Raw genomic sequence first — 13,528 nt, 5'->3', positions numbered from 1 at the left:
CTCTGTCAGATACAATGATTTTCCTGTAGGTAGCTCCTTACCCATCCCTACACATGTAAATCATAACCATGACTAAAAATGTTTCAACAAGAGAGACTTGTGTCAAATTGTTTTACCTATATGTTGTTAGCATGCTCTCTAGGTTGACTAGATATATCTTTAAATCTCAGTCACAAAACAGCTACTTTTATAGCAAACCATGGCTAGGTAGATAAATAGATCAACAGATACCAGAGTTATAGCCTAATATTTTGCTAGATTTATTAGTTTCTTGAAAGCTTCAAAGAATGTTTGGCAATATTCACTCCCTTTCAATTAATATTCCCTCCATTTATACTCATCTATTTTTATGCACATTTGTTTTCTCTGATTAAGATCAAATTTATGATTCTCAAATGATCTTTTGTGTGTGAACTTTTATGGAAGTATGTTTAACCTAGCAGTGGCTATACTGCTAAAAACAACAATAACAGCAAACAAAAATCCAAACAATCAAACCAAAAATCTTCACTTACTCCCAGCAGCTATTAAATGATAATACCTTTATTGATAGTGGCATGAGTATATGCTCAACACTTTTGAGGTTTCCAGTTGGGTTAATAAGTTTTTGAATCTCAACTTCATTTTCACTTCATTCCCTTCAATAAGTTCATCTTGATATTGAAGCAATTTTTAAATTCTATGATCTCTTTTTTTCATTTTACTTATCCATACATTTTTGTTTTCTTGAGCATCACTCAAGTATTTATTTCTGTTCACATCAAGTTTACTGAGCTAATTGTTCATTTTTTATGCAAATATCTTTAATCTTTTGATGAAGTTACTTACTCTTATTTCAAGTTCTGTTTCCTCGGGTTCAGCCAGGTCATTTCTAGTCAATGTTTTTGGCCCTTGCATTTTAGGGGAAAATTACAGATTTTTTTCCATACATATTGTATAAGTTTGTTTGTGTGTTTATGTGAATGTTTGTATGTGTGTGTGTGAGAGAGAGANAGAGAGAGAGACAGAGACAGAGACACAGAGACAGATAAATAGAGAGAAAGAGACCGACACAGAGAGACACACAGAGAGACACGGAGATTGTTTGTGATGAGTTCACAAACATGTTGAGTTATCTTCTGCTTTGTCTTATTTGAGATTCTAGGCTGTCTTTGCTGTGTTCCCTAGCCACAATCTGAAGGTTGGGATGGCCTGAGCAGGTGAAATTTCAAGGACTTACAAGTTGTGTAGGCATACAGATGGAAAATTAAGGCTAGGCTGGTGTTAGGACATACTGCAATTAATCTGGGGTAAAGGAGACTGATCAGACTACATAACAGATATAGGTTCTGTCCAAGGCTTGGAGGATGAATGTGACTTAAGCTAGTGGAGTGGAAGGAGAAAGGAGGGAGAACAGAGGACACATGTGGCTGCAGTATCACCACATGCAATTGGTGTTGTGATCATTTCTATTCTTATTTTTGTAGGGGCAGGGGACAGGGACTTTGGTTCATCCTAGTTCTAGTGAGTTTTTTTCATCATCTTATTTCAAGCTTTAATGCTATATTTGCACTTTTCCTCATTTTGATCTCTTTCTTTCTTTTTTTGTATTTTTTTTGCAATTTTTATTAGGTATTTTCTTCATTTACATTTAAATGCTATCCCTAAAGTCCCCTATAACCTCCCCCCCACCCTGCTCCCCTACCTACCCACTCCCACTTCTTGGCCCTGTTGTTTCCCTGTACTGGGGCATATAAAGTTTGCAAGACCAAGGGCCCTCTCTTCCCAATGATGGCCTACTAGGCCACCTTCTGCTACATATGCAGATAGAGACATGAGCACTGGGGGTACTGGTTAGTTCATATTTTTGTTCCACCTACAGGGTTGCAGCTTCAGCTCCTTGGGTACTTTCTCTAGCTCCTCCATTGGGGGCCCTGTGTTCCATCCAATAGATTACTGTGAGCACCCACTTCTGTATTTGCCCTACACTGGCATAGCCTCACCTTGGACAAATATATCATGGTCCTTTAAGCAAAATCCTGCTGGCATATGCAATAGTGTCTGTGTTTGGTGACTGATTATGCGATGAATCCCTGGGTGGGGCAGAATCTGGATGGACCATCCTTTTGTCTCAGCTCCAAATTTTGTGTCTGTAAATCCTTCCATGGGCATTTTGTTTCCTATTCTAAGGAGGGACAAAGTATCCACACTTTGGTCTTCCTTACTCTTGAGATTCTTGTGTTCTGCAAATTGTATCTTGGGTCTTCTAAGTTTCTGGGCTAATATGCAGTTATCAGTGAGTGAATACCATATGAGTTCTTTTGTGATTTGGTTAACTCATTCAGGATCATACCCTCCAGATCTATCCATTTGCCTAGGAATTTCATGAATTCATTGTTTTTAATAGCTGAGTAGTATTCCATTGTGTAAATTTACCACATTTTCTGTATCCATTCCTCTGTTAAGGGACATCTAGGTTCTTTCTAGCTTCTGGCTCTTATAAATAAGGCTGCAATAAACATAATGGAGCATGTGTTCTTATTACCAGTTGGAACATCTTCTGGACATGTGCCCAGGAGAGGTGTTTATAATTTATCAGCATTTTGAAAATCTGTTCTGGTGAGGGGAACCAGAGGACAATATCCACCTCTAATTCTCATCTCACTGCTGTCTTCCTCTTTGATGGGACTGTCATATCATGTACTTGTAACCTATTTCTAGTCACTCTATGGATATAGATAATATTGCATCTTTGGTCTAAAACATAATTATCCTCTTAATGAAATCTGTGGTCTCTAGTCTTAGGAGCACATTCAAAAAGATTACTGATGAGGCAATGTTTCTTCAGGATTATTCATCTGATGACATAAAATCCACCAAAGGGCATATAATTATTCTATGGAATAATACAATGTTAAATATTATTTGTTGTATATAAAACAAATTCAGTCTTCATACCATCAATTTCTTTAGTTGAAAAGTTATTCAACATATCCAGAGTCTAGAAAATATTAGAATGTTTAAAAAATATCTACTTAGTTAAATTTTATCCAGGTATAAAAGCACTTCCAATTTATCAATTAATAGTTAAGTGTTTGTTAAGTTTTTGTGTCTTAGAAGGGCTTATATATGTGACAGTTTCCAAAAAGTAAGTATTTAGGTTAAAATGAAAACATAGAGATTTATTAGACACAGTTTATTAATCATTATGGTAAACAAGGATCTCCCAATTTCATTTTTCAATGTATTTAGCACATAAGCAGTTTCTTCAAAACAATAATATCATTAACATATTCAATGGAACAAATTAATTAATTAATTAATTAATGTATAGACTATGTTGTAAACAGTATAATTATTTATACATCATATAATCCCAAATAATTTATTAATTTTATTTTAATTGTAACACTGATTTAGTATTTCATGGTAATTTGCTATTTATATATTCAACATGTGTAAACCAAATTAGAGTACTATAGCCATTTGATTAGAAAATCTCCATTGGCCCAGTTAATTGAATGCCTGGTCATTAGGGAGTGGTGCTACTTGACACAGATTAGGAGGCATGGTCTTGTTAGGTGAAGTATGTCACTTCTGGTGGGCTTTTGAGTTTTGTAAATTTCAATGAAGGTCCAGTGGGTGTGTCTTCCTGATGCTTTTGGATCCAGAGTTGGAACACGAAATTACTATCTCTACTTGAGTGTCATCATGCTCCCTTACATGAGGATAATAGCCTCAATTAAATATCATCATTTGTAAGACTTGCTGTAGTCATGGTGCTATTTTACTGCAATAGAACACTGACTAATGCCAGGCGTGGTGGCGCATGCCTTTAATCTCAGCACTCGGGAGGCAGAGGCAGGCAGATTTCTGAGTTCGAGCCCAGCCTGGTCTACAAAGTGAGTTCCAGGACAGCCAGGGCTATACAGAGAATCCCTGTCTTGAAAAAACAAAAAACCAATCAAACAAACAACAACAAAAATAAACAAATACAAAACAAAACAAAAAAAGAACACTGACTAATGCTTGTAGCTATCATTTCCTTATTATGTTATTTTTATACAAGATATTTTATTCATATTTTACCTTCCTAAATAGTCCTAGATTCTACCCACCTCTTTATCAACCCAACTTTGTGTCCTTTCACTTTCTTGCACAGAAAAAGAAACCACAATCAAGAAAATAAACAAAGGCTAAAGGAAAAGAATTCAACAAACCAAAAAACATCATTTATAGAGAAATGGAATTCATTTTGTGTTGCTCTGAAAGAAAGAGCAAATGGTTCGGCTCTCCTTTATTTTTTCCCTCTGAGAAATAACAAATGCACAGAGAAAAAGTAACTTGATTCTGAGCTAGAAGGCTGCAGAGGGTGGCCAGTATCATCTAAGTAAATTTGCTCCTTTGCTCATTTAAATTTGTCTTCTCTGGAATGTCTATAATATGATTAAATTAAAGTTGACATTCAAACTTAAATTGATCTTGATATCACTCTTCAGTGAGTATAGATGTTAGCATTCAAGCAATTCTCCTGTACTCTACCATCCCACTGACACTTTATTTAGTTTCTGTCCAATTATTCTTCTGTATGAGGTGTCAATCTATTTTCTTCCTAAATTTTGTTTTGAATATTACTATTTTTTTTCAGAAAGATTATGGATAATGACCCAGTTGACTTTATTCCAATGATGATGAAATTGTTCAAATTATTTAATACTATAAACAGATATTTCTTAGAAAGAATAATCTTGTTAAATACATGTATCACTGTCTCAATAGACAGAATCAGAAGAGAAATTTTGGGTTTCTGTTGTTGGTTGACAAAATTTTCCAACATGACTGTAAACATTTCCTACATAAATAGCAATAGGTATTTAATTTTGAAGTATGTATATGCCCAGCCTGTTCCTTCTGCCAGAGGAGATTATCAGCTTGTCTGCTCCTCTGAAAACCCCACAGTCTGAAGGCTTCCCAGTAGATCTTCTGCATGCAGGGCAACAGGTAAAGGACTCTCCAAAATAACTGCAGCATCTGACAATCCCAAGCAGACTTTAGACCCATCCCCACACCCTTCCCTCCTCAAACTCTACTCCCTTCAAGCCTTGGCCTTCCTCCAGGGCAGATTTTCACCGTCTATGCTATTCTGAAAACCCCACCGTTTGAAGGCTACCCAGTAGATCTGCTGCATTCAGGACAACAGATCAGCAACTTGTCTGTCCCTCTGAAGATACCACATTCTGAAGCTTCCCAGGAAAGCTGCTGAAGCCAGGGCATCAGATCACCATCATGCATGCCTCTCTGAAGACCTCACAGTTTGAAGACCTCCTACAAGGTCTGCTACAGTTACGGAAACAGGCCTCCCAAGAGACCTGCAGCAACTCAGGAACATAGGATACATGTTTCAGACAGAGACACCCAAGCCAGCTAACCAAGAGATAACCAGATGGTGAGATGCAAACTCTAGGCCATAAGAACCAACAGAAGCCCATATACATTGACATCATCAGAAACTAGTTCTACAACCACAGCAAGCCCTGTATACACCAACACAACTGAAAACCAGGATACTGACCTAAAATTCTATCTCATGAAGATAATAGATATCTTTAAGAAGGATATAAATAACTCACTGAAAGAAATACAGGAAAACACAAGTAAATAGCTAGAAGCAATTAAAGAGGAAACAAATGAATCCCTTAAAGAAAAACAGGAAAACACAAACAGTTGAAGGGATTGAACAAAGCAGTCTAAGACCTAAATATGGGAGTTGAAAAAATAAAGAAATCAGAAATGGAGGCAACCCTAGAAACAAAAACCCTAGGAAAGTTGTCAGGATATCAGATGACTGCATCAACAACACAATACAAGAGATAGAAGAGAGAATTTCAGGTATAGAAAATACTTTACACTATATTGACACAAAGGTCAAAGAAAACACCCAAAAGGAATAGTTTGTAGGAAATGGTCAAACTCGGGGCCTAATTCAACCAAATACAAAGGAAGAGAGTGATAAAAAGAATCAAAACCAGTAGCTGGTTCTTTGTGAAAATGAACAATATATATATAAACCCTTAGCCAAATCTACTAAAGGGCACAGAGACAATATCCAAATTAACAAAATCATAAATTAAATGGGACATATAACAACAGAAACTGAAGAATTTCAACAATCATAAGATCCCACAAAAAATGTCTATGCTTAACAAAACTGGAAAATCTCGATGAAATGGATGATTTTTCTAGAAAAAGCCCATGTATCAAAGTCAAATCAAGAGTAGACAAAAATATCTAAATAGGCCCGCATCCCCTAAAGAAGTAGGAGAAATTACTAAAAATCTTCCAGCCAAAAAAAAAAAGCCCATGGACAAATGGCTTTACTGCAGAATTCAACCAGACTTTCAAAAACAAGCTAATCCCAACATTCCTCAAACTATTTCATAAAATAGAAACAGAAACCACCACCTAATTCCCTCTATGATGCCATAATTACTTTGATACCTAAATCACTCAAAGACATACCTTCAGAACCATTTCTTTTATTGTTATTATTGATGCAAAAATACTAAGTAAAATTCTCACAATAAAAATCTACGAACACATCAAAACCATCATTCACAATGAACAAGTAGGCTTCATCTCACAGATCCAATGTTGGTCCAATATGTGAAAATACATTAACATATTCCACTATAAAATCAACTAAAAGAAAAAAATAAAAGATCATATAATTAGATGCTGGAAAAGCATTTGACAAAATACAACACCCCTTCATGTTAAAAGTATTGGGGAGATCAGTAATTCAAGGTCCATACCTAAACTTAATAAAAAGGAATATATAGCAAACCAACAGCTAATACCAAATTAAATGAAGAGATAATTGAGGCAATCCTCCTGAAATTAGGGCATATCAAGGCTTCACACTCTCTGCTTATCTATTCGATATAGTAATTGAAGTTCTAACTGGAGAAATAAGACAACTAAAAGAGACTGAGGGGATACAATTTGTTAAAGATGAAGTGAATCACTATTTGCAGATGATATGATAGTACACATAAGCACCACCAAAAATTCTACCAGAGATCTACCACAGCTGATAAATCAGAAAGATGGTCAGATATAAAATTAACTCAAATAAATCATTAGCCTTCTTTTATAGAAATGACAAACAGTCTGAGTAAGAAAATAGGGAAAATACATCCTTCACAATTGTCACAATTAATATAAAATACTTTAGGTTAATTCTAACCAAACAAATGAAACAGCTGTACGACAGAAACATCAATTCTCTCAAGAAAGATATCAAAGAGGATCTTAGATAATGGAGAGTTCTCCCATGATAATAGATTTGTAGGATTAACATAGTAAAAATGACCTACCTACCAAAAACAATTTGAAGATTCAATACAATTCCCATCAAATTTGCAACACAATTCTTCAAAGACATGGGAAGAACAATTCTCAATTTCAAATGGAAAAACAGAAAACCCAGGACAATGAAAACAATTCTTGTTTTGTTTTGTTTTGTTTTGTTTTGTTTTTCGAGACAGGGTTTCCCTGTATAGCCCTGGCTGTCCTGGAACTCACTTTGTAGAGGAGACTGGCCTCGAACTCAGAAATCCGCTGCCTCTGCCTCCCGAGTGCTGTGATTAAAGGCGTGTGCCACCATGCCCAGGGAGAAAACAATTCTTAACAATAAAAGAAATTCTGGGGGAATCACCATCCCTGATCTCAAGCTATACTCCAATTTATTTATGAAATCACTTAGTATAGTGTTGTTCAGTTACCTTGAGTATGTTTGCTTTCTGTTCATTTGTTTTGTTCTTGAAAATAAACCTTATTCTATCATGATCTGATAGAATATATGGGATTATTTCAAACTTCTTTTCTCTGTTGGGGCTTGTTTTGTGTCCAACTATATGGTCAGTTTTGGAGAACATATGATAAGGTGCATATGAAGAAATATTCTTTTATTTTAGTCTGAAATGTTCTGCATATGCCTCTTAAATACATTTAGTTCATAACTTCTGTTAGTTTCACTGTGTCTCTGTTTATAGTTTCTGTTTCAATCAACTGTCTATTGGTGGGACTAGTGTATTGAGGTCTACACTATTGTGTAACTTTCAATGTGTGTTTTGAGCATCAATTAAGTTTCTTTTGTGAATGTGGTTGCCCTTGCACTTTGGGCATAGAAGTTCAGAATTGAGACTCCACCCTGGTGGATTTTACAGTTGATGAGTCTGAAGTGTTCTTCCACATCTCTTTTGATTACTTTTGGTTTTATTCTATGATATTGTTGAAGATGTTTTCTGTTTCTTTGAATTTGGAATCTTCACCCTTTTTAATCCCTAATAGTCTTAAGTTTGGTCTCTTTTATTGTATCCCAAATATCCTGGATTTGAAGTTAAGAACTTTAAATATCCTGGATTTGAAGTTAAGAACTTTTTACACTTTGCATATTCTTTGACTGATGGATATATATATATATATATATATATATATATATATATATATATATATATATATATATAATCCTCTAAGCCTGAGATTCTCTGTTCCATTTCTCACATTGTCTCTGTTGGTGATACTCTAAGTTGCCTCCAGTTATGATTTCTTTACTGTTTTTGCTTCTACTTTTAGATCTTGGATGATTTTCTTCAATTTCTTTCCGTGTTTGATTGTATTTTCTTAAATAACTTTAAGGAATGTCTTTCTTCCATAAAGCTTTCCATTGAGTTTTTGTGTATTTCTTTAAGGGAATTATTTATGTCCTACATAAAGGCTTTTATCAACTTCATGAGATGGAAGTTTATGTCAGAATCTTGTTCTTCAGGTGTGTTAGAATAATCAGGGCTTTCTATGGTAGAAAAACTGGATTCTAATGGTGCTAATTTTTATTGACTTTTATTGCTTATATTCTTGTGCTTGTATCTCATCATCTGATTAACTGTTGATTCTTCCAGTTTTGTTGTGGTAACACTTATGAGGCATTCCTTTTTAAACAGTGTCCCTTCCCTTGATGTCTACAATATCACCCTTCTTGTTCTAATATCCACATAATTAAGACTATAGTTTTTATATTGACTTCATTGGATTTTTGTTGTCATTATGTTCATTACCTTGAACTAATTATATCTTATGTTCATAACTATCCTAAGGGTGCACTCAGCGGATGGACAGAAGAAGGCTTACTTCCCCTATGCATCCTTCCTTACCACTGTGTCTAGCTTTCCTTGAACAATCACCTTTATACACTTAAAGCCCAATTCAAGTCATTCTATATACACAGGCAAAACTATACCATGGTCAACCTGAATTCTCTTGTCTACAACCTGAGGTACATGGTGTCAAGAGTGCATTCAATAAATAAGTGGGAAAATCAAAGTCTAAATTTAGGTTAGTCAATTAATTACAGATTGGTTCTAAACAATGGAAACTTCAATTAAATAGTTGTTGTTGGTTTTTCCATTAATTTTTGTTCTTATTAGTTGTCTCATAATTGTTTACTGAATTATTTCTTGTATATTTCTTCTTTTACTCCTTTACACATGATATCTATAACTCCTTTCTTTAGGTATAAGTAACTAACTCTTTTTTTTTTACAAACAGTAAGAATCACTTGATTATAACTTTGCAATACAATATATAAATAGCTTTGGCTCAATTTGCTTTTGGGCAGCTGAGACCCACATCCTCCAATCCCTTGAAGGCCCCTGCCTTCCCTCACATTGCACTGTTCATTGGTGGATCTGGCTCTGAGGCCAGTGGGAGAGGCTGAAGAAAAGGGGCCAGCAACCCAGTACAACTCTCCAACTCTTCGTGTGCTGGCCTGCACCTGTTATCTGTTGGGGTTATGGCTGCTGTGGAAGGACCTCAAGGTCAGATCAAGAGTCAGGTCAGCAAAGAAGTGGTGCAGCAAAACTTCTGCCAGAGTGAAGCACTAAGCAGAGTTGAACTCTAACATCCTCCTCATTAGGACAAACAGCTGCACATGCTCCATAGGGTCCTTGAGCATGTAATTCTTTAGAGGTTTGAGGTTCTCCTTCACATATTGCCCATAGAACTGTTTTCATGCCATACCAGGACCCCTTTGTAGAAACATTTTTGCTTTCTGGTATGGTGGATCTTGTGTGATGTGATGGGTCTTAGGATATTCTGCATTATAAACACATGTTCTCTATTTTTGGGGGGTCTGGAAGAGTGTAAAGACAGGGTAGTACTGGAAAAGAATTCACCCGATGCTCCAGACATCACAGGGCTATGCCCAACCCAGCTCAAGCTTCACCTCAGATGATCAGTAGTGACAGGTGGTCAGAATGGTGGTATGATGTTCATGGTCAAATGTGACACTGACAAAGCTACTCAGATGCTGGTGTTCTTCAGTGACTTCTCACAGCTCTTGTGCTCATTGTAAAGGGTTTCAAACTCAGAATTCACAAACAAAATGTTCTCTGGCTTCAAGTCTGTGTGGGTCAGCGGGTACTCATGTAGAAGTCTAAGGGCATGACAGAGCTGGTAGTCCATGTGCCTTATGTGTGGTAGGGGATAAGGCTGCATGTTATTGTCCTTTAGGAATTCAAATGTGTTCTTTCCCAGGAGCTCAAAGGCAATGCACGTATGAACGTGGAAGTTGAACCAATCAGACACCAGACCGCAAAGGAACCTATTTTCCTTGTCTTTCTCTTTGATTTTCTTGAGAACATTAATTTCTACAGAGCAGCCTTCTAGTACTTGCCTACTTTATGGATGATCTCCAGGGCAATCTGTGACTTCCCTCTGGCATAGTCCAAGCACTCCATCATCTTACCAAAACGTGCTTTCACCCATATTCCCCATGATCCTATATCACTCGGAGTCAATTACAGATTCCGCACATCTTGTGTCCCTCATTGTCATCTTCCACACTCCCACTGCTGTGCTTACTGCTAGATTAGCTTCTCAGGAGGTGCTGCTACAAGAACTGGGACAGTATTTGTGACTGTGGTCAGAAGGCTTGAGGTATGTTCTATCCCCCTCTCTTGCAACTGTCTCTGATGTTGAAAACATGAAGACCCATAGCAGGCCTCTCCAAAGGATGAGCTCTGCTCTTCACACATACATGCATCACAGTCAGGGAGTTTCCAGTATCTCCTCTGGTAGGGTATATGATCATGGCTTCTGGAATGTGGTCTCTGTGGGAAGTCTCCCTTCGGGATGGGTATTGTAGTCAACCTTCATGTTCCAGACTATAAGACTGCCTCCTCTTTCTGTGGTAGCTCAGGTATGGATCTGGCACTAGGGAATTGCTTACAGTGATGCATTGTCTCCCAGGATCCGGCTGCAGCTAGGACCCTAAATATAAGTAACAAAGTAAATTTTTTGATGTTTTATAGAAATAAAAAGTAATTCAATTTCAAAATCAAGGTTATCCTTTGAAGGGCTTCGTGGAATAATATTGTGTGAATTTGGTTTTGTCAAGGAATACTTTAGCTCCTCCATCTATGGTGATTGAAGAGTTTTGTTGGGTATAGTATCCTGGGCTGTCATTTGTGTTATCTTAGGTCTGTTTAACATCTGCCCAGGATATTGTGTCTTTTATAATCTCTGGTGAGAAGTCTGGTGTAATTCTAATATGTCTACCTTTTTATATTACTTGACCTTTTTTCCTTGCATCTTTTAATAGTCTATCTTTATTTAGTTCATTAGTTGTTCTGATTATTATGTGTTGGTAGAAATTTCTTTTCTTGTCCAGTCTATTTGGAGTTCTTTAGGCTTCTTGTATGTTCATGGGCATCTCTTTCTTTAGGTTAGGGAAGTTTTCTTTTATAATAGTGTTGAAGGTATTTACTGGCCCTTTAAGTTGAAAATCTTCATTCTCATCTATACCTATTATCCTTAGGTTTGGTCTTCTCATTGTGTCCTGTATTTCCTGGATGTTTTGAATTAGGGTCTTTTTGCATTTTGCCTTTTCTTTGATTGATGTACGCATTTATTTCTATAGAATTTTCTTCAGCTGAGGTTCTCTCTTCCATCTCTTGTATTCTGTTGCTGATGCTCTCATCTATTGTTCCTGATTTCTTTCCTAGGATTTCTATCTTCAAAGTTGTCTCCCTTTGGATTTTCTTTATTGTTTCTACTTCCATTTTTAGATTCTGGATGGTTTTCTTCAATTCCATCACCTATTTGTTTGTGTTTTATTGTAATTATTTAAGGGACTTTTGTGTTTCCTCTTTAGGGACTTCTACCTGTTAAGCTGTGTTCTACTGTATTTCTTTAAGTGAATTATTAATGCCCTTAAAATTCTCTACTACCATCATGAGATACAATTTTAAATCTGAATCTTGCTTTTCACGTGTGTTGGGGGTATCCAGGACTTGCTGTGGTTGGCGTACTTGGTTTTGATGATGCCAAGTAATGTTGTTTTATGTTAGTAAGATTCTTTTGTTTGCCTTTTGCCATCTAGTAATCTCTGCTGTTAGATGCTCTAGCTGTGTCTGGCTGGAGCTTGTTCCTCCTTCTTAGCCTCTATCAGCACTCCTGGTAGTCCAAATCTCTCCTGAGTTCCAGTGGTTAGAGCACTCTCTGAAGGCAAGGTCTCTACTTACAGGGAAAGTACACAGAGGTCTAGAGCTCAGATCCACCTCCTGGCTGAGGACTAGGGACCAAAAGGACCCTGTCCAAGAAGCTCTGTTGCTTCTGTGGCCCATGTGGTCTCCTGTGCAAACTGGTCTCTGAGAGACCTAAGATACAAGATGGCACTCTCATCTGAGGCCCTAGGTCAGAGCCCTCTCTTGAGGCTGAATTTCCTTAGGGATTTTAAGATCCTGGATGTGCTAGGATGCCTTTGGCATGGAGTGTACTCTGGGGACAGTGAAGCTGTCTGCTCAGTTTGTGCCCAAGGTAGCCTGGGCTGGTGCTGACCAGAATAATCCCTAGCTACTGGTTTGGTGGGTTTCCAGTGTCCCTGTTTATGCTGGCACAAGCAACTCCAGGTTGTTTTGGAACAGATATTACATTCCACTCACCAGTGATCCCAAGATCCTGGTGTTCTAGGACGCCTGGGGTGTGGAGAGTCCTCTGGGGATTGTGGGACCATCCACTGAGTTCACACACAGATGGCACAGGACTGGCCACTAAGAAAAAAATTACAACAGATTGTTTGTGGTTACAAAAACAAAAGTTGATTTAATTTTTTAACAACAACAAAAAAAAACAAAACAAACAAAAACAAATGTCAAGTCTAAGTGGATCAAGGAAATCCATATAAACTAGAGACTCTGAAACTTACAGAGGAGAAAGTGGGGGGAAAGCCTCAAAGATATGGGCACAGGGGAAAAGTTCCTGAAAAGAACAGCAATGGCTTGTATTGTAAGACCAAGAAATGACAAATGGGACCTCATAAAATTGCAAAGCTTCTGTAAGGGAAAAGACACTGTCAACAAGACAAAAAGGCCACCAACAATTTGGGAAAGCATCTTTACCAATCCTAAATCTGATAAGGGAGTAATATCTAATATATACAAAGAACTCGATAAGCTGGATTCCAGAAAATCAAATAACCCTATTAAAAATG

The 13,528-nt window shown here is 37.0% G+C and overlaps 1 pseudogene; it reads right to left on the bottom strand.

Annotated features, from left to right (window-relative positions):
* Positions 1 to 9,814: 9,814 nt before the first annotated feature.
* LOC110336095 lies at positions 9,815 to 11,297 on the bottom strand (annotated as a pseudogene).
* Positions 11,298 to 13,528: the final 2,231 nt, after the last annotated feature.

The sequence above is a fragment of the Mus pahari genome, chromosome 1 (assembly GCF_900095145.1).
Source record: "Mus pahari chromosome 1, PAHARI_EIJ_v1.1, whole genome shotgun sequence".
Classification (NCBI taxonomy): domain Eukaryota; kingdom Metazoa; phylum Chordata; class Mammalia; order Rodentia; family Muridae; genus Mus; species Mus pahari.
The sequence above is the reverse complement of the archived record's forward strand: the minus strand, read 5'-3'. Positions and strand labels throughout refer to the sequence as shown.